Source organism: Malaclemys terrapin, chromosome 16 (assembly GCF_027887155.1).
Source record: "Malaclemys terrapin pileata isolate rMalTer1 chromosome 16, rMalTer1.hap1, whole genome shotgun sequence".
Lineage (NCBI taxonomy): Eukaryota > Metazoa > Chordata > Testudines > Emydidae > Malaclemys > Malaclemys terrapin.
In genome coordinates, this window is record NC_071520.1 from 15,250,393 (window position 1) to 15,271,422 (window position 21,030).

At 44.8% G+C, this 21,030-nt stretch overlaps 1 protein-coding gene across 1 annotated transcript in view; it reads right to left on the reverse strand.

Moving 5' to 3' along the window:
* The window catches only part of HIC2 (HIC ZBTB transcriptional repressor 2), a 104,434-nt gene that overhangs the window by 14,859 nt on the left and 68,545 nt on the right, over positions 1 to 21,030 (reverse strand). The gene's annotated exons all lie outside the window — the stretch shown is intronic.

The following is a 21,030-nucleotide window of genomic DNA, read 5'->3' on the forward strand; positions in this document are numbered from 1 at the left end:
CCAGGTCCCTTTGCCAGAAGCTGAGAATGGGCGATGGGATGAATCACTTGATTACCTGTTCTGACTGTTCATTCCCTCTGGGGCACCTGGCATTGCCCACAGTCTGAAGACAGGATACTGGGCTAGATGGACCTTTGGTCTGACGCATTATGGCCGTTCTTATGTATGCAAAATTCATCTAGCTTCTTACAGCCAGTTAGCTTCGGGCCTTGATATACAGAGTTCTTCCTTTAAGATTTATCTGGATGTCCTAGACCTTTCAAAGACTTTCATTGGTTAATTCATAGGACAAGAGCTAATCCTGAAGCGGTAGGCTCTTTAAGGACTGCAGCGATGACACGGGATAGGAAGAGAAAAGGCTTCTAGTCCTAGGAGGTGGCACAAGGGAGGGACTCTTGCCTAGAGCAAGTCAAATGGTCAAGGTTTCCCCTACCTGCCCTGGCTTGCCAAGTTTCACCTTAGGATGGCAGGCTAGGCGAGTGGGCATAGAACAACTCCCTGCCAAAGCTGGCAAGTGACTCAGGAGAGGTGTAAAGTCCAGGAGATTCTTCGCCCATTCACGGGGATGGGATTCACTAGGCTTTTATTTTAGAGCTTCAAGAATAAGCACATTTCCTCTTTGGGTTATAGGGTTAAAGCTGAAGTCTAAAACCTCCAGGCAGGCAGGTTTCCCCTTTAACGATCTTCCTTTGCATAAAACTAGTGTGATTGCCAAACCAAGCGCCACATACAATGGCAACCAAGTCCACCATCAGCACCAGCAAGATGCCTGCCTGACCCTATGCTGCATCACATAACATCAACATCCAGACTCTACAGCCACAAACTAACTTACACACCAAGAGAGCTACATTCTTCAATCCCATCATTCGTTCTTCCAACCCCTACTTCACTCCCTTTCCAACAGGGCACTAGAGGAGAAACTTGGTAAACCCCAGAGAATCCAAGACCACACACAGCAGTGTAGCCCCGCATCCTGCCAAGGATACAGCTAATGACACAGAGCTCTAGGTCATTGAGATGTACAGGCTGCTTAGGGGTGCATCTTCCACCCATCATTTATAGACTAACTCTTTGCTCAGTGTTAGTGATTGTTTCACCTGATTTGAAAGTGGGCACTGCACATGCACTGCTGCTGTCAGCAGCTCTGAATACTCTGCTGAAGACCTGTTCCAATGTGAAGCCATACTCCTCAGCGAACCCAACTATGACTATCCCTCCAGCAGTGACAGTAAATGAAGAGGTGGTCAGGGATGGGAAAGGAGCAAACATTCCCAATGTCCTAAGAGAGGAGCTGGACATCAGTGTGCTGGCCAGCTTGGAGGATGGAGGAAGCAGTGGCTACGGAGTTTAGTTGGCAAGAGAAGAGAGGAAAATCAGGTTTTAGATTTTCAGACCTGGTCTGCACTTAAAATTTAGATCAATCTAGCTACATTGCTCGGGGCTGGGAAAAATTCACACCGCTGAGCACCACTGTTAGCCATTGTTAAGCTAAACTAGCTCCCGGTGCGGACACAGCTACATCAATGGAAGAATTCTTCCATTGACTTAAGTACCGCTGCTCAGGGAGGTGGATTAACTACACCAACAGAAAAAAAGCAGTTCTGTTAATGCAGGAAGCACCTACTCTGCGGGCACTACAGTAGCATTGCTGCAGCTGTGCTGCGGCAGCACCCATAGTGTAGACGTACCCTGGATCCTGGAGTGGGAGGGAGTGCCCCACTCAATCTCTGGCACTCTCCTTTGCCCGACTGTGACTGTCTCTACCACTTGCATTGTTGCAATTGCCAGTAGAGAATTAAGAGTTATAAAGTTTGTTAAACTAGGCCTCGGAGTGCTGAGGGAACGGGGCAGAACTGGAGACTGACTCTGCCACACAAGTCCCATTTATTTTGTGTCCTCCCCTGAAGCTCCTGGGCTCAGTGAGCTTTGCTGGTTGTGTCAAAAGAGGAGCATTCCACACAGAGCTGACTGCACAGCGTGACAGTGCAATAACCCCATGCACCCATTGCTGCAGCAGCTGTACGAAAACCCCGTGAGAAGGCAGTGATGGGAGGGGCTGAGGAGAGGAGAAGGTATATGAGCACATTTTGCGCAGCTATAAGAACTTAGACCAAGTTGTCATTACACTTCTACGTCCTGACTACCAGAGAGCACTGAAGTTGGGTGTGCTTAATGTACAAAGAAATAGATTTTGTTATCACAGGTATGAAATTTTTGCCTAGACCCAAATGTCTGTGCAGCTAGTGGTGAGGTAATGCATTAAACAGCGAAGTCGTCATCCATCTCCTCAGCAAGAAATGAAGGAGGTGCCTTTGGCGCGCAGTTACCTCGAACAGCCATTCTGTACTATGAATTGTTTGCCAAGTACTAACTGGTTCCTCAGCCCTGTACAGATTTCTACACCTCAGAGAAGTTTCCACTTCTGAGTGAGCTGCTAGAGACTATTGTCCTGGAAAGTCCTCCCCCTCCCACCAATAAAAGGCAAAAGAGTAAAACTAGTGAAAGATTAAACTGGCCACAGATTCTTCAGGACCGGGCACATGTCTTACTTTGTAAAGCACCATTTAAACTTTACAGAGCACCAAATAAGGAGTAGTAAATAATAAATCGTCATGGAGCAGAGATGCTGTCTGTCAAATTGCAAAAACACGGCTGTTCCATACCTTAATCTGTGCTGTTGGTAGGACTGCTAGAGATACTGGTTGCCCTCAGCTGACTTACTCTAACAAGCACCCCTGTTTTTATTTTAGAGGTGATTTGGAAGATTTCCTATGCTGGACATCTGCTTTTATTGACACTGTTGAGATTAATGTTTTAACAGAGTGGTGATGGGGAGGATTAAAAATACTATGGGAGATTTCTCTTCCCTTCATCCAGTATAGTCTAATTTGCCAGTCTGCACCTGTGTACCACTAATGATTCATTTACAAAGCATCTGTGTCTGTCTAGGCATTTATATCATGCTGAGCATACCACTTGCTTCATATAATTTGGAGAACCAGATTTTGCTGTTACTCCATGAGAATCTTGGCCTGAGTTGGTAGAACCAGAGTCTACAGCACAGTGATGAAGAGTTCCCCGCCCTCCTACCCCCCATGGCTCTCTTTTAGCTCCCCACCTTCCTGCGTCGCCGAGTTTTCACTCCTACGTGTTCTGGCACCAGTTTCAAATACTGATTGAATTCAACGTGGCATAATCTGAAGCAGATCTAACAGCACACCTTGCAAAATTCTATTTGCTTGGGGTGTGCGATTTTTTGTTTCCTAGAGAAGTGAGTGAGACGCCATTAGTATTTTCCATCATCACCACCATAATAAAGGCAAGCGAGTAGATATTGACCTGGGCAGGTATATTGTCATAACAATTCTATTAAGTTAATTTAAAGTACATTCTGTGGGTTACAAAACAAATCAAACCATGAGAATGGGGCAACTAGGAAAGTCCCATTATCAGGATTACCTATGGGTGTTTTGTTAGTAACTGCCTGAATACCCAGGGTTAAGTATTTCAAAAGTCATTCATCTTCAGTTACCACCTATGCAACTGCTACTTTAACTGCCTATTAATTTGCTGAAGGACAGAAGCCTCAAGGAACATTTTATATGAGGACAGAACAGATTCCCGTAGTTCTTTAAGCTATATTAGCACAACCTCATTTGGCAATTGCCCCCAAGGGTGCTGGGGAGCAGAGAGGTGAGGCAGATTCTATTTATAGAGGATAACCCTGGAAGAAACAGGAGCTACTGGAGAATCAACCATGAGGGGTGAGGCTGTGACAATGCTGAATCTAGCAAGAGGTGCAAACGCGCACAGTCTTTGTGACAAAGAAAGCTCTCACAACATGCAATAGGTGGGGCCATGTTCAAGTTCTTGGCTTGCAGGTTTCATAGGCACTCCTGAGGAGAATTCACATAGGTGTATTCAAAAGCTGCTGAAGGAGTGAAGAACTAAAAGGCTATTTAACTATAAAAGACTGCTGAGTCACTGCCTATAACTCTCTCCCCTTCCCACTTGAAGGGGTGGGTGGTAAAAACAGCAGGCTGGACTGAAACCGTTGCACTGGTTTAAATGGAGTAGTTGTTCCCAACACGTTTACAGTCATCAGATCAGAATCTGGGCCAGTGAAAGAGAACAAATTCTATCAACCACCTCCTCGAGCAACATGGATGTTACACACCGGGGGGAAAAAAAAGTATTGTTACCACTCTGCCATTTCCATCTGAGCCCACTAAAATAAAGTAACAGCATCAAAGCGCTCTCCAGAAGGGATGCTGATGTGCTCTTTGGAAGAATATATTTGGACTAAAACTTCACTCTTGGCATGGTGTATTCTCAACACCTGTACCCAGTACTTAACTGCCATCACTTGCAGGACCTTGGCTGAACAGCATTTAACCACATACAACCCTACCACTGAGGTGGGTTAACTTAAATTCAAGCATCATTGTGCCACAGTGCAGGTGCATCAACACAAGTTCTGCATCCTTGCTCCCTCAAACACACACCTGGTGAGGCTCAAGCAGGTGAAGAAACCGCACTAACCAAGAACCCTAACCACACTAGGTAGGAAACAACCATACTCGGATGCAATCCAGCAGTCTTTAACCCTTGGTTGGTTGATTGCCTAATCAATCTACTACCCTAGCTATACAGTATTCAAGGTGATTTCTCTAGAATTCATCAGAGATGTTAGTCTTTTTTTAAATAAAAACTGTTCATCCATTTTAAAGAATCAGAATAGCAAAAACCGCCTCACCATACATACATCCTGCAACAGGGATCTAGTCCATCCTGCGACAGGAGAAGATAATGTACTAGTAGTAGGTCTTCTCCATGCCCGACTACTATGATGCTAATGTTTTCAGAGGCTTTTCTCCTCAGCTTCCTTATTAATACCACTGTTCCTGCAGACCTTAGAGTAACAACGACAATACACCCGTATCCAAGAGTCCGCGTATCTCTGAGTTCTCACAAAGTTAGTCCTTGCATATCCAGGTCTCCCACTGAAGTCAATAAGAGTTTTGTAACAAGGTATTTACTGGGCCCCTCGTCATCTTACACAGGGGAGAAATCCTAGATGGCTGGGAGCAGCCTGGAGAAACATTCCACTTTCAAAAGGGGTTATTTCCTTTTTAAAAAAAACACTAACTTTTTTTAGCCAATTTTTCATCAGTCTGGTTTAATGCATCCCAGCTGTATATGAGAATGCTGGCTCCCTCACAGAGATATTCCCAACTGTACATATTCATTTCTGAACAGGTAATGGGTCTTGGCACAACCGCTGGATCCTATGCAGAGGTTGGTCGTGACATGTTGGGAAAGGAGTTGAATTCTCATCTCCTGTTCTAACTGGGAGGCAATTCAATGAATACACCCAAGAACCTGAAACAGACACTGGTCTAAATTTGTGATTTTTTTTTTTACTACGTTTTACTGTTAGCATTTTTATTTTCAGTGCTATTGCTCTCTCCCACTGATTGTGCCCTGACTATTTAGCAAAGAGATTCTCCGACACCCCTTCCTGGAGTTTCTAACAGGGAGAACTCAACATAGGTCTGTTGGGTTTCGCTGGTATACAAAGAACAGACATCACTGATAGCCACAGAAACATCTACAGTGCTAACAGCAGGGCTTATGGATAGCTTCGGTTCCTGAAACTGTAGAGCCAAAGGGATCTTGGACAGCAGGCTTGGTGTCTCTCAGAAGAAAATTCTTTTTTTTTTTTTTTTAAAAACGTGGTTTTAGTAATAAAGTGGAGGAAATAAACAGAGCTTTGGAGTTCTGTATTCCCTCCATCACTAGGGTAGTTTTAATAGAAATTCCTGTATTGGGCCTAAACACACAAGCTGAGATTTACAAAGGAGCCTAAGAGTATGTCTACACTACAATTAAAACCCCATAGCTGGCCCGTGCCAGCTGACTTGGACTCACGGGCCTCAGGCTGAGGGGCTGTTTAATTGCAACGTCGATGTCCAGATCTGGGGCTCTAGAACCCTGTAAGGTGGGAGGGTCCCAGAGCTCAGGCTGCAACCCCAGCCCAAACATCTTGTCTACACCACGATTAAACAGCCCTGCAGCCTGAGTCAGTTGGCACGGGCACGGCGTGGGTCTCTAATTGCAGTGAAGACATCCTGTAAGTGACTTAGGAGCTGTTGAAATCCCCACCCACAGTGACTGTTTATACATACTACAAATTTTAGAAAACTGATGAATAGTATTCCCATTTTAGGATATAAAACAAGATTTAGAAAAAAAAAAAAAAAAAAAAAAAAGACATGGGCCAATCTAACACATTAGAACTTTAGGGAGAAGAACATTCAGATTCAGATCTGAATTTTACATTTAGGACTGCTTGTAATTAAGAAACAAAACCGAAAATCTAAAACCTCCATAATTTTGCGTGAGCGAGATATTTAAATCTCCAAATTGAAACCAACACCTAATGCTTTTTTCCCTGGTTTGAATTAAAAACAAACAAACAAACAAACAAAATACAACTGTAAGTATCCCTCTTTCCAGTTCTGGCAGCTGAAATTTCACAGGAAAATGCCAGACTTTTGCCAAGGATGGTGGAAAGTCTCATGAGAATGCTAATCTACTACAAAATCCTCCACTTAACATGGCCAAAATCCCAGTGGATCTTGCTGGATCTCAGCCATTTGGAATTCAGCACCATTGAATTCAAACCTTAGCCCCAATGCATCCTTCTTGGATCATTGCTAATTAAAAAAAGAAAATGGTTAGTTATTCGACTTTTATTTTTAATTAATTGCTATTTTCCTAGAAAGGGTAAAGAGTATTTTTCTTTTAATGAGTCAAATTATAGGAGAACTCAGTGACAGATTATCTTAAAAATAGTTTGAAGGAAAAAAATAAATTAGAAGGAAAAAAACTCCACAAAACAAAAAGCACTTTACCACCGCAGGGTTCCTTTCCCCTGCTGCGCACAACCATTACATGCCTTTCTGCCTCCCCGTCTGAGACACTGAATCTGAAAGCTCCAGCATAAAAGACCTGGTGAACACTGTGCCCGATAAGAAATGTAAAAAAAAAAAAAAAAGATGGTTATAACGACACTGAAATAATTAGAATATTCACAAAAGTTCCCCTTGGATTCAAGTCAGCATGTGGGAGTGAAGGATTAAGATCAAGTATTCACAGCATTTCCCAGTCAGATGCTGAGATATCAAAGCCTGCATACTAAGGTGCACTGGTGTTTCTTGGGGCGGGGGTGGCTACCTAATAGAGACACTGCAAGCAGCATAAGAAAGAGAGAGGAGTTTGTTTTTTTAAGTTTGATATTTGAGAAAGAGTAACAGCTCTGGCCTAGTGCAGGCAGGCTCTGGGCAAGCTTTTCCCAAATTACTCTGCCAACATATGCCAACCCTGAATTAAACCAGGACTTACTGGTATGCCCACCCTTACACACACAGCAAGCCGGGAATGCCAACTGTGTCAACTTCTTCTGTCAACAAATTGGGGCCATTTTATTGTCTCTTCTCCTACATGACACAGTAAACTGAGTTACTCTTTGATTACAATAAAGCAGGCAGCTACCTGAGCAATGAGAGTACAGTACTGAATTTTGTCATCACCTTCCATACCAGATCTCAAAGCTTTTCACAAACCTTCCTGGACACGGTTGTGAGGGAGAGCGTATTACTCCCATTTTATAGCTGAGCAAAACAGGGCACAGAGAAATCAGTGACTTCCCCCCAGGTCATACTTCCAAGTCAGTGACAGAGACTAGAACAGAACCCAGGTTTCCCAAGCCCCAGTCTGATGCTTTAATCACTAGATCTTTAATCACTAGATCATTCTTCATCTTGTGGAAGGGAAAGGCTCCTTTCCATGAAGTTTGCGATTCTCTTTTTTTAGAGTAGCTATGGAGAATTCCTGTCAATAGGAGGAAGAAGGCGATAGTGGAGATGGAGAGCCAGAAGGAGGGGGAAAAAATGGGTATTTAAATAAAGGCATGTGGTTCCTTGTGCAGGGATGAGCTGCATCTCCACCCCAAGGGCAACATGGGATTTTCCTGAGGGGCAGCAGCCCTACCTCACTTTGGTCTGGAAGTCTCCTCCCCAGCACCCCATTTTGTTTTAGGCTAAAGCGATATGAAGATCAAGCCATGCAGGATGCACTTTACTTTTAAAAACAATTCTCTTCGCTTTCAGGAGCTCAGTGAGGATATTTATTGGCTTGTCTAGCCTCTTCCTTGAAATGATGCAACAGCCCAGTGAGATGGAGAATTCAGAGGTTCTCCCAAATGGCCCTGAAGCTACAGCTGGAATCTGCTGCAAGGCTGCCATGCATTGTATCAGCCGATTCAGTAGGTAACAAGTCTTCTGAAACCAAGTCGAACAGCTCAAGTGATTTAGTGTTCCTGCCTGGACTTGCCAAAAGACCTTAATGCAAATACAGCCCCAGGAAAATAAGGGTGGGCTCTATAGTTCCCTCCCCCCTCAGGGCTTTTTCTTCAATCCAGATGCACTTCATTACAGTTGCACTTCAACTGAGATTTCAATTTATTTTCTGAAGCAGGGAAAGGGGGTTAGTAACCCACAAAAGGCACAAGCTCTGGTGTTCCAGAGGATTTGCAGTCTTCTCAAAGGGGTGTTTTGTCCATTGACATGTTTGCTGTCACATGAGACACTGGATTCCAAGCAAGTAAAACAGGCTCGCTCTCTCCCAGGAGTGACACATTCAGGCATGGCATTACTTTCCTTGAGGGTATTTGCAGTTTACTTTTTAGTGCTACTTTAAGTTCAAAGAGTCTAGTAAAGCCCCATTAAGCCATTTACATCAAACTGGTTAGTTAATTATCCTGTTGTAGACTTTAAATTGGTGATTTATAACCCCTTCCCAGAGATGCCAGTATTTGGAAGCAATTCAGCAGGGCAGGGCATTTTGTGGGGTGGGGTGACCGAGGGAAAAAACACACTTGTGTTGCACTCAATTAACTTTTGGGGGGACAGCAGGGGAAGACACCCCACTGTTTAAAAGGTGGCAGGGTTCAGGAGACTATATAGCATGAGCTCTTCCCTCTATTATAAGGCTTTGTCACTTCAATACTTCCTCATTTGTTTTTACACAATGTGTTGGAACATATCTAAGTTGGACCAAAATCCCCATGTGCCAGTTAAGATTCATAGATTCTAGGACTGGAAGGGACCTCGAGTGGTCATCGAGTCCAGTCTCCTGCCTTCATGGCAGGACCAAATACTGTCTAGACCATCCCTGATAGACATTTATCTAACCTACTCTTAAATATCTCCAGAGATGGAGATTCCACAACCTCCCTAGGCAATTTATTCCAGTGTTTAACCACCCTGACAGTTAGGAACTTCTTCCTAATGTCCAACCTAAACCTCCCTTGCTGCAGTTTAAGCCCATTGCTTCTTGTTCTATCCTTAGAGGCTAAGATGAACAAGTTTTCTCCCTCCTCCTTATGACACTCTTTTAGTTACCTAAAAACTGCTATCATGTCCCCTCTCAGTCTTCTCTTTTCCAAATTAAACAAACCCAGTTCTTTCAGCCTTCCTTCATAGGTCATGTTCTCTAGACCTTTAATCATTCTTGTTGCTCTTCTTTGTACCCTCTCCAGTTTGTCCACATCTTTCTTGAAATGCAGTGCCCAGAACTGGACACAATACTCCAGTTGAGGCCTAACCAGCGCAGAGTAGAGCGGAAGAATGACTTCTTGTGTCTTGCTCACAACACATCTGTTAATACATCCCAGAATCATGTTTGCTTTTTTTGCAACAGCGTCACACTATTGACTCATATTTAGCTTGTGGTCCACTATAACCCCTAGATCCCTTTCTGCCGTACTCCTTCCTAGACAGTCCCTTCCCATTCTGTATGTGTGAAACTGATTGTTCCTTCCTAAGTGGAGCACTTTGCATTTGTCTTTATTCTATTTCATCCTTTAAGGCATAAAGCCGAGGGCTAAATTCCCAGAAGTGGCCATCACCCAGCAGGTTGAGCGCTTGGAGGATCTGACCACTTATTTTGGTGCCTCAGCTTCTTCTGAAAGCCCAGCACATAATGGCTAGAAAGGGAACTCGGTAACCTGCCCCCACTAGGGTTTATTTTGTCGTGTTCTGCCAACCACCTCGTTTTCAGTTTGCTCTCTAGCGCCTTTACGCCAAACTCAAAAAGCGCTAGAGACATCTTTCCATTAAGCCTCATACGTAGGTGCTGGAAGGGGGGGGGGGGGCATTTGCAATGCTGTCCACTCCCCACCCACCCCCCTCGCCGGCTTGAAGTGTGTTCCATCACAAACAGGGTTTACAGTTTGGTTCAATGGCTCTCAGCACCCCCACAATACAAACTGTTCCCGCGCCTCTGGCCTTATCCCTCTCTGAAATGTGCTATGCCCATTTTATACCTAAGTTCATCAGCTCGGCCAAGGAGAAGCCGCAGCATGGGTCAGTGGCAGAGCAAAGTCTAGACCCCGGGAGTCGCGACTCCTAGGACCTTGTTATAAGGACACTTCCTTTTTAAAGAATATTTTTGTTCCTGTCGGCTCGGGTTATTTCCGTCAGTCCTTCCAGCCCATTCAGGGTTTTCACAGGTAAGTGAATGGTGACCTTAGGCCCATAGCCACAAAAAGCTAGTCAAGCCCCACAAGAACAGCAAAAAGGACACATTAATTTCTCTTCCCCGTCCCTATCAGCTATTGCGGGCTAGAGGCAACTGACCTATTGGACCAGTATGCCGAGTTTTACTGACCAATTAAAGTGGTGACTTAAAGCCACTGCTAAATTCAAACATACATACATACATACAGTTAGGAAGTAACTTTGGTGCCAATCCTGCAAACTGCTTTATGCAGACCAGTCCCTGTGCTCATCTGCAGCGATCCAGTCACACAGGCCAGCTTGCAGATTAGGGCTTTCAAAAGGTGACCCATTCTGTTTTAGGTGTGTGAAAAAGTCAAAGAGAGTGTTTCCATTCAAAATAGAAGAAAAGTGGTCCAATTGTGTGGAAAAGCCCCACAAAATGTAGTGTTTTTTCTACTCCCAAAATGGTCCCCTTTCCATGGAAAAGAAATCTCATTTTCAAGCAAACCCAATATCAATTCAAGTTAGAAAACTTTGAAACTTTTCATTTCACAGGTTTTTGATGTGAAAGCGGCCATTTCATGAGGATTTGGCATAATACCCCCGAAGTTTTTGGGTCAAAAAATGGTCTGGAACAATAGGATGAAACGGTTTCAAACAAAGTTCTGTGAAAATATAATCACTTTTGCACAATTTACTGCTGCAAAGTGCAAAGCTTGAGGTCTTCTAATAAAAACCATACGTAAACAGAGGAATGCTTAAATTATCAAAGAATAATAATAAAACATTCTCTGAATTCCCCTGCCTTTTCTTGGAAGTGGTTACACCCAAACCATCAGTCAGGGTATGTCTACACTACAGCAGTTATACCGCTGTAGCACTGTAGTGTAGACTCTTGCTATAGTGACAAAGGGTTTTTCCATCGCTGTAGTAAATCCATCCCTTTGAGAGGCAGTATCTAGATCGATGGAAGAATTCTTTTGTCAACCTAGTGGTGTTTACACTGGGGGGTTAGGTAAGCTTAACTATGTCTCTCAAAGCACACCTACATTTTAAGTGTAGACCAGGCCTCAGTCCAGTAGCTGTTCTGTTGTGCTAACCCCTCTGGAAACACATAGTAAGGTAAGTTCAAATGCAACTCTCAGCCTCAAAACAGCCCATCACAACCTGAACATTAGGATTCTAAACAAATTAGATCAATTTTTCGAATTCAATAGGAAGGAGGGGAGAGAAGAGGGAAAACAGTGTGGATAGATGAGCAAACCTTTCCTTTACCTCCCTAAAACCTTCCATTCCTAAGGCATGCAACAGCCATGACCATTTCTAGAACAGGTGTGTCCCATTAAATACATCCCATGTCACACTTGTGTCCCTTGGACACTGTTCTAGGGATTATTTAGTACCACTGCACACCAGCTGTAGTTGACCCCACAGAGGTATCCTGTAACACCCTGCAAAGGGGGGGGGGCACTACTCTCAATTGCGTACAGAGCCCCTCACCATATGACCTTCTAAAGACATTCTACAGATTTGCAGTGGCATCTTACAAACACTTGTGCTCTCGGTGCATGCACAAATACGGAAGCAAATGCCATGCCCCACTCCCCTAGACTAATATAACGACGAGTGTATTTTCAAGTTAAATGTACAAAGCATTTCAAATAATTATGCTGGTTATTTTTCATTTATTACTTGCAAATCCTTGGCTCATTTTATGCCAAATGAAAACATGGAAGATCACCTTGAAGGAGGATACAGAACTACATAACTAGGGAACACCTGCTCGGACTCTCTTCACAAGCAGGAATTGCTATTCAAATATTGCATATACAGGATTATCACAGGCTGACTGGCCCTTTAAGAGGAGTAGGGCTCAGCCTTCCCTGCAGCAGGCCAGCCATCCTCCCAGCTGGTCCTAACTAACTAGGGATCAGAGGGCCCTAGTCAATTATTGGGTCCAGCTGGGGAGAGGTCAGAGGGTTTTTAATAACACAGCTGGGCAAGCTCAGCCAGAGGGAAGCCAGAAGGATGGTTGGGTTCCCTGGGACCCCAGAAAGACTGGGAGCAAAGTCAGGGCAGACCCTTAGAGTGGAAGATTCAGGTGTTACATTTGGGACTTTGATTACTGTGGGAGGGAGAGTTGAGCCCTGGAGGAGCAGGTGACCAACCATCAGTTTTCTGTTATGTTAGGACTCTGAGGGAAGAAGCGTGAGAGTCAGTGCTGTGGTCAAAGACTGGAAGAGGACAGAGTCTCAGCCCAAAAAGGCCAAAAGGCTGAGCCATGTGCATCCGCAGGAGTGACTGAAAAGTCAGATGAGTGGAAACTGAGGCAGGGAAGCCACAGGGCCTCGGAGAAGGTTAAACTGTGACAAGAATCTGCAACAAAGGAAAGTGAGCAACAGAGACATCTAAAAGTAAGTGAAAAGCCGCCGCCGTCATGGTGGTGGTATTATTATTGGTTATTTGTTTTACTGTTGCACCTAAGGGCCTCAGTCCTAGACCAGGACCCCATTGTGCTAGATGCTGTATAAACACAGAACGAAAAGATGGTCCTTGCCATATGGGGGGCACAACTGAAGTGTAAGACAAGAGACAACAGATGGGGGAGTACAAGTAATCCAGGAGACAATACTGGTCAGCAGGATAGGGTGTGGTCTCTGCACACCAGCAGCCTGTTGTCAAGTTTTCTGTAGCCACTGTGGTAAAGGAGGGATTTGAAGGTGACTAATGAGTTGGCCTTATGGATGTTGGCGAGGATGCCACCAAGCGCCGGGGACAGCGTGGGAGAAAGCACTAAGGTGGGTGTTTGAAAATTCACGTGGGCAGTGGAGACTGGCATCGTGGGTCGATCAGAGGCAAGCACCAGCAGTGTGACGGTGAATCAGAGATGGCAGGTAGGGTGGGGATTGACTGAAGGGCCTTGCAAGTGAATAGAAGCAGTTTATGTTTGATGTGATAGTGAAGTTCCGATTTAAATTCTTAAGAAACTGTTGGCCCAAGACCCAGCATTTGCCAAAGGGGCTGCAGGTTACGAAGAGGAGACTTGAGGCAGCAGGTCAGTAAGTGCCATCGCCTACAGCAGATACCAAAGAAGGGCAAATTGAATAGTAAAAGCTTCTTGGTAACACAAAGAGCAATGCTAGTTTGGTGGCCAGTCATTACTTCTCTATCCTCCTCCACCACAAAGGGGCTAGCTGGACATCCCTACACACATGTACTGTCACTGCATCACCTCCTATCCCACAAAAGACAGCTCAAAGTATGTGGTGGAGAGCCTGGGAACCATTGGTGGCAAGCTGTCCCAGGATGATATTCATAGGATATAGCACTGGTTCCCAAACTGTGGGGCGCACCCTCCTAAGGAGGGTGCAGAGGGAAGTTTGGGGAGGCACGGCAGGGAATGGGTCAACCCTCACAGGAGGTAGGGAAGGAGCACCCCCCAGCCCCACTTTGCCCCCTGCTCTGCTCCAGCCCGAATCCCAGTACCCAGGGGGTGTGGACTGGGTGAGGTGAGAAACAACTGAAAAAGGTTGGGGACCACTGGGTTATAGAGCAAGGACGGAAGGGAGCATTGTGACCATCCAGTCTGACCTCCTGCGTAACACAAGCCAGAGAATTCCACCAAGTGATTCCTGCATCAGGCCCATAATTTCTGGTGGAGTTAGAGTAGAGTTTAGAAAGGCATCCAACCTCAAATTAAAAAAACTACTCCAAGTGATGGAGAATCTGCCATATCCTTAGGTAAACTGTTCCAATGGTTAATTCAGATTGAACGGTCTGAACTCACATGAGTAGGGCCCTACCAAATTCATGGTCCATTTTGGTCAATTTCACGGTCATAGGATTTTTAAAATAATAAATTTCCTGATTTCAGCTATTTAACTCTGAAATTTCACAGTGTTGTAATTGTAGGGGTCCTGACCCAAAAAGGAGCTGTGTGTGTGTGGGGGGGGGGTCAGAAGGTTATTGTAGAGGGGGCTGCGGTACTGCTGGCGGTAATGTTGCCTTCAGAGCTGGAGAGCAGTGGCTGCTAGCGGGGAGCCCAGCTCTGAAGGCAGAGCCACTGCCAGCAGCAGCGCAGAAGTAAGAGTGGCATGGTATGGTATTGCCCCCCTTTCTTCTGCACCACTACTGGCGGGGCGCTGCCTTCAGAGCTGGGCGCCCAGCCAACAGCCGCTGCCCAGCTCGGAAGGAAGTGCAGAAGTAAGGGTGGCAATACTGTGACCCTGCTCCCCCCTGCAAAATAATCTTGCAACCCCTTTTTGGGTCAGGACCACCGATTTGACAAACACTGGTCTCCCCCATGAAATCTGTATAGTATAAAGGTAAAAGCACACAAGACCAGATTTCACAGAAGGAGACCAGATTTCAGTCCGTAACGTGTTTTTCATGGCCGTGAATTTGGCAGGGCCCTACAGATGAGCATATTTGTCCATCTGTACTGTTGTGAAAGTAGAGACAGCTTCAGAAATCATGAGTAGCCTGCAGGCGTGAAGCAAATGGATGCTTGAATGCCTTTAGTAGGGCTGGGCAGAATCCAGAGTTCAATCATCTTCTGATACCCAGCTTTTTTAGGGCTGGGTGAGAGCAGGTTAGATGAATCCAGTTTAGGTCACCAGTGAAGAGAGGAGTCCTTGGTTTCAGTCTAGGCCTTAGTAAACCTGCATCCATTTATCCCACAGAATCTCAAACTGGCTCTGTCTGCACAGGTGAAGCCTAGAGCTGGGGCATCCTCTGGCAGTTCTGGTTCGAGGTTTGTGTAGGCAAAACACACATATAGCTCTAATCACTGCTATTTTCCCTCTTTTCAAGAGATCCCAATTCACATCTACACAAACAGCTGTCAGCTGTATCCTTATTCTTTATTCAACTTGGTCTTTGACCAGGAAAAGATCTGTGGCATAACCACCAACCGATGTTCTGTGACAACCAAAGTTCAACAGTTAAGCTTTTCCTATCCCAAAGATTTTAAACAGTTTCCACTTTTCACTGCTATTATAGTGACTGCTATATCAGGGATTTCTTGGCAGAGTATGCCTACACTGTAGCTGGAAGCCAGCCTTGAGCTAGTCCTACACAAGCTAGCATGCTAAAAATATCAGTGTGGACGTCACAACTCTGGCGGAGACTTGGTTTAGCCACCTGAGCTCAAACCCAGGGGTCAGGTGGGCTTGAGAGTCTGAGTTGCTGCATACACAGTACTATTTTTAGCATGCTAGCTAACAGGACTCTGTCTACCTGGGCTTGGAAGCTCGCTCCCAGATGCGCTATAGACCTACCCTAGGTGGCCAGCTGGGTTAAGGACCCTTCAACTCCACAAGTCACTCCACAAGAAAATGAACACACAACCCAGCTCTTCTGCTGTTTTACTTCCATAAAGCCAAACGCAGGACATTTCTGCTACTGAAAACCAACCACAAGATCACATCTGCCTCACCTGGAAAGAAGTTTCAACCCAACTACTTTTCTGTTCCTCGCAACAAACAGTATGCAAACCTAGGGAATCTTTCATACTGAATTGCTACTTGGTTAGATATAGACTTATTTAAGAGAGCAATAAAATATATTGTCTTCAGCTCTGTAGTACTATCACTCGCTTCCTTTGCCAAATACAAGTATCAGGCCTGGAGGAACTCCTGCCTCCGTGGACAAGGTCAACTTATTACTCTGACCGAACGGGCCCAGCTCTGGACTGGGATAGTACATACACCTTTCTGTTTCCACACAGAACCACTGGGTCTTCATTTCGAAGTAAATGAGGAAAAGGGTTCAGGTTCTATGGGGAAAATTAGCTAATTTCAGCTTGACGCACAAGGATTTAGCTGCCAGTTACTAGTTATGTGGGAATTGAGCTGTACAATAGCTTATATCCAGGACTCAGTCCAAGTGTTGAACTCTCACTGCTGTCAGCATAGCTAAGCACCTAATCCACTCGATGTTCTGCAGCAAACTATGGCTATTTCGAGAAATGTCAGCCTTGGGGGTATAAACTCCTAGCAACGTTCCCTTTAAACTTGACTGAATGCATTATATAATTGAAAGGAGTTTTTATTAGTGAAACTGCAAAAATCCTACTGACATTAAGAATAAAAGTTAATGAGCTACTGAACAGCTGTAATGATAACTGTGAAACCATAGCCATAAATTATGTTTTTTTTTAAATGTAATGTATAAACAACCCAAATTTTAAAATAATTTTAGCCAGCAGCTCAGCATCCAAACTAATTTTACCATTGGATGGACTGCCTTTTAGATCACTTTTTCCCCACTCCTAAATTACAAGACCAAATACGGTTAAAGGGTTAAATAAAAACAACCCCTTAGGTTTTCTCTTTCAATACATAGAGCACAGGAAGATAGAACAGCTGTACATGAATGCCAACATGCTGACAACACCATATCACTTAAATTTTGCTCTCATGGATTCCTATAGTTGATTTGCTCTCTGAGACGTATGGAATATTGGTGTTAAATGCCTGCTGTTCCCCCCTCCCTTTAAAAAAAAAAAAAAAGAGGGGAGAAAGGAAGGTCTAAGACTATGTTGTGTGTGTATTATAAACACTCACATGCAGAGTGGGTGCCATTAAATTTTTTTGACATTTGTCACATTGCAGTATTTGCGATATTTCCTGTAATAAACTTGCTATGATGTTTCCTATTCTTAAGTACCATGGGTGGTTAGCAACCATTTCTTAATGGCACCTACTGTACACTTCCCACAACATCCTCCAAGCCTCTACTAATGTTCAATTCTGAAAGCCTAAGTAATAATAAAACCACACCCAAACCCCCCAGAAAACAGAGGTCAGTTTCCATTCTGCTTTGCTTTCCATGGTGTAATGATGGAGAGGCTGATGTGCTGGATACTGGTGAAGCTGGAACTCTACCACACTTTCATAATATCCCTTATTAGAAAATGGGCATTGTGTCAGTTTAAAAAAAAAATCATACAAATTTCCAATTAATAGTTACCATTTAATCCTGTTATCCATCTACATTTCCTTTAGCTGCTTGGATTAGGGAGAGGAGGTTACGGAAAAATATAAAACATATCCTGAGTATAAAAAGATGAAGCATATATTGCCATCAGGGAAAGTATATTTAAAAAACAAACAAACAAAAACACAGCCTTTTTCCCAAGCAGAGCCCACTTTACATGAAAAAGCAGGAGACAAGTATTCATCACACGGTTCCTATGGAAACTAACACTAAGCAACTTCCCTGTTCTACCTTTTGGCTGTCTGCATGTGTGCCCACAGTACTGGCTGGAGCATCCATCCCAAAAATGTTTTCTCATCAGGAGAGAGTGAAACCGTGCAGGACAGCCATGTAAGAGTCAGGGACTGGGACAAAACTAGGAGTGAAAATTAATGAGTCCTGCAGCTTGTTGAAGAGAACAAACAGGAGAGTAAGAAGCTGTCATGAGGAAGAGAGTAATGAGATTTATCCCCACCTGAGCCTTGTCTATACTAGTAAATAGGTGTTTTTTACAAGATAGCTTTCTCATTGTAAAGAACCCACACCATTATGCCTAGTGTAGAATAGTAAAAAGCTCACATTGTCTAGTTTAAAGACTATAGATACACTTATTACTTTTACTTTCATAGCAAGAGGACATGCTAACTATTTCCTGCAGCTAAATCAATGCAAAGCGAACCTGTTTGGTTTTTACATCAAGAGTGTGATGAGGTTTCTTGCCCAGCAATGTTGTTTCTCATACATCAAATGAGTGATTATTTAATCTGATGGCTACTGGTAGAATGATAGTTCTTCACTGTATCCTGTCATTAATGTAGTACACTCAGATTGGTTTTAGGAACAGACCTCTTGTACACTTCAGCCAATCAAGAGGCAGAGTTAACCACAAAAGTACATAATTACTAGTCTGGTCCCTGACTGGCTTAAAATTTAAAAAAACCCACCCAACCACCCACCCATCCAACACATACCCATGCCTAAAGATCAGCCATGCAGTAACCTGTTTGGTGTAATTATAGCAATAAAAGAAATCCTACATTAGACTGAGCTACGGTTTCCTAATTCAAGCATGTGTCAGGCCAAGCGTGGCAAATGCCACTTGGTCACTCACACTTTCTGTGAAGTTTAACAATATTGTTGGTTTTCAAATGGGGTGGGGCAGGGCAATCAAATCCTGAACTTTAGTATTATGGACTGAATAAGCAGGAGAAAGAGGGGGCATGTGGCTTATTTGTCATGTATTTTTGCTTCTTGTGATGGGCAGGCCTGGTGTGAATCACCAGAGCATATGCCCCAGGTGGTGTAAGAGTTGGTGCTTTCCTAGGGCCTTCCATATGGGGATCTCAAAACTCTTAACACACAAACATCAACAACAACTTTTTTTAATTGACTAATGAGGGAGGGGAGATTGACGGCGCACACTTGGAACAGAAAGTCCTGAAAATTAAAATTCAACACCAGATTTGGCCAAATAGTGAATCTGGTGACTCCTTTGGAGCTACACATTTGTTGCTATCTATATTAATTCTTGTTTGCATGCGAGTGGGGGGCAGACAGGTGGATGGTTCAAAGACTCGTGTACTGTTCCTTTAAAAGGACTGGAGGACGTTCTGGGCAGAAACTTCAGAAAGAATGAATAGTTTTAGGATAATACTGCTTTCCTTATCTAACAAAGTTCTTTGTTCAGTGTTAGAATAAAATGACTTTTCCCCTCAATACTTTACCAGTGTCGATGTCAATTCCCTTAAGGGGGGGGGGGGGAAGGGGCTGTTCTTTAAAAAGGGGAGAAGTCTTTTCTGGAATTAATCTGAATTACAGTAGTAATACCCTCAATTGAGGCCAATGGGTATGTCTACACTACGAAATTAGGTCGAATTTATAGAAGCCGGTTTAATAGAAATCGGTTGTATACAGCTGATTGTGTGTGTCCCCACATAAAATGTTCTAAGTGCTCTAGTCGGCGGACCGCGTCCACAGTACCGAGGCTAGCGTCGACTTCCGGAGCATTGCACTATGGGTAGCTATCCCACAGTTCCCGTAGTCTCCGCTGCCCATTGGAATTCTGGGTTGAGATCCCAATGCCTGAACGATGCAAAACAGTGTCGCGGGGGGTTCTGGGTACATGTAGTCAGGCCCCTCCCCCTCAGTCAGAGCACTGGCAGACAATAGATTCACGCCTTTTTACCCGGGTTACCTGTGCAGACAACATACCACGGCAAGCATGGAGCCCGCTCAGATCAGCTCAGCGTCACCATGTGTCATCTGGGTGCCGGCAGACGTGGTACTGCATTGCTACACAGCAGCAGCTGCTAAATTCCTTTTGGCGGTAGACAGTGCAGTATGACTGGCAGCCGTAGGGCTGCATTGCACCAGCCCCTTGCCTTTTGGTAGAAGATGGTATATTAAGATTGGTATCTGTCATCATCGTACTGCAGTGGCTGTCAATCATGGGCACCTGGGCAGACATGCAACTGTCTCGATGATGATGGCTATCAGTCGTAGTAAGCTATTTTCTGCCAATCGCCCAGTATTTTCTGCTAAGCACCCAGAAGAGGCCGAGGACGATCTGGGTGCTGGCAGACGTGGGGCTGGCAGACGTGGTGCTGCATTGCTACACAGCAGCAGCCCCTTGCCTTTTGGCAGAAGATGGTATATTACGACTGGTATCTGTCGTCGTCGTACTGCAGTGGCTATCAGTCATGCTGCACCGTCGGCTGCCAGCTTAAGATGTAAAATATAGATTTGTTCTGTATTCATTTGCTTCCCCTCCCTCCGTGAAATCAACGGCCTGCTAAACCCAGGGTTTTGAGTTCAATCTTGGGGGGGGGGGGGGGGGGGGGGGGAAGGGGGGTTGCGCCTTTTTTCAGACCAGGCGCCATAGCTAGCACTGGGATCATGGAGCCTGCTCAGATCACCGCGGCAATTATGAGCACTATGAACACCACGCACATTGTCCTGGAGTATATGCAGAGCCAGGACATGCCAAAGTGAAACCCGGACCAGCCGAGGAGGCGATTGCAGCGCGGCGACGAGAATGATGAGGAAATTGACATGGACATAGACCTCTCACAAGGCACAGGCCCCAGCAATGTGGAAATCATGGTGTTACTGGGGCAGGTTCATGCCGTGGAACGCCGATTCTGGGCACGGGAAACAAGCACAGACTGGTGGGACCGCATCGTGCTGAAGGTGTGGGATGATTCCCAGTGGCTGTGAAACTTTCGCATGCGTAAGGGCACTTTCATGGAACTTTGTGACTTACTTTCCCCTGCCCTGAAGCGCCAGAATACCAGGTTGAGAGCAGCCCTCACAGTTGAGAAGCGAATTGCGATAGCCCTGTGGAAGCTTGCAACGCCAGACAGCTACCGGTCAGTCGGGAATCAATGTGGAGTGGGCAAATTACTGTGGGGGCTGCTGTGATCCAAGTTGCCAGGGCAATGAAAGACCTGGTGATATCAAGGGTAGTGACTCTGGGAAACGTGCA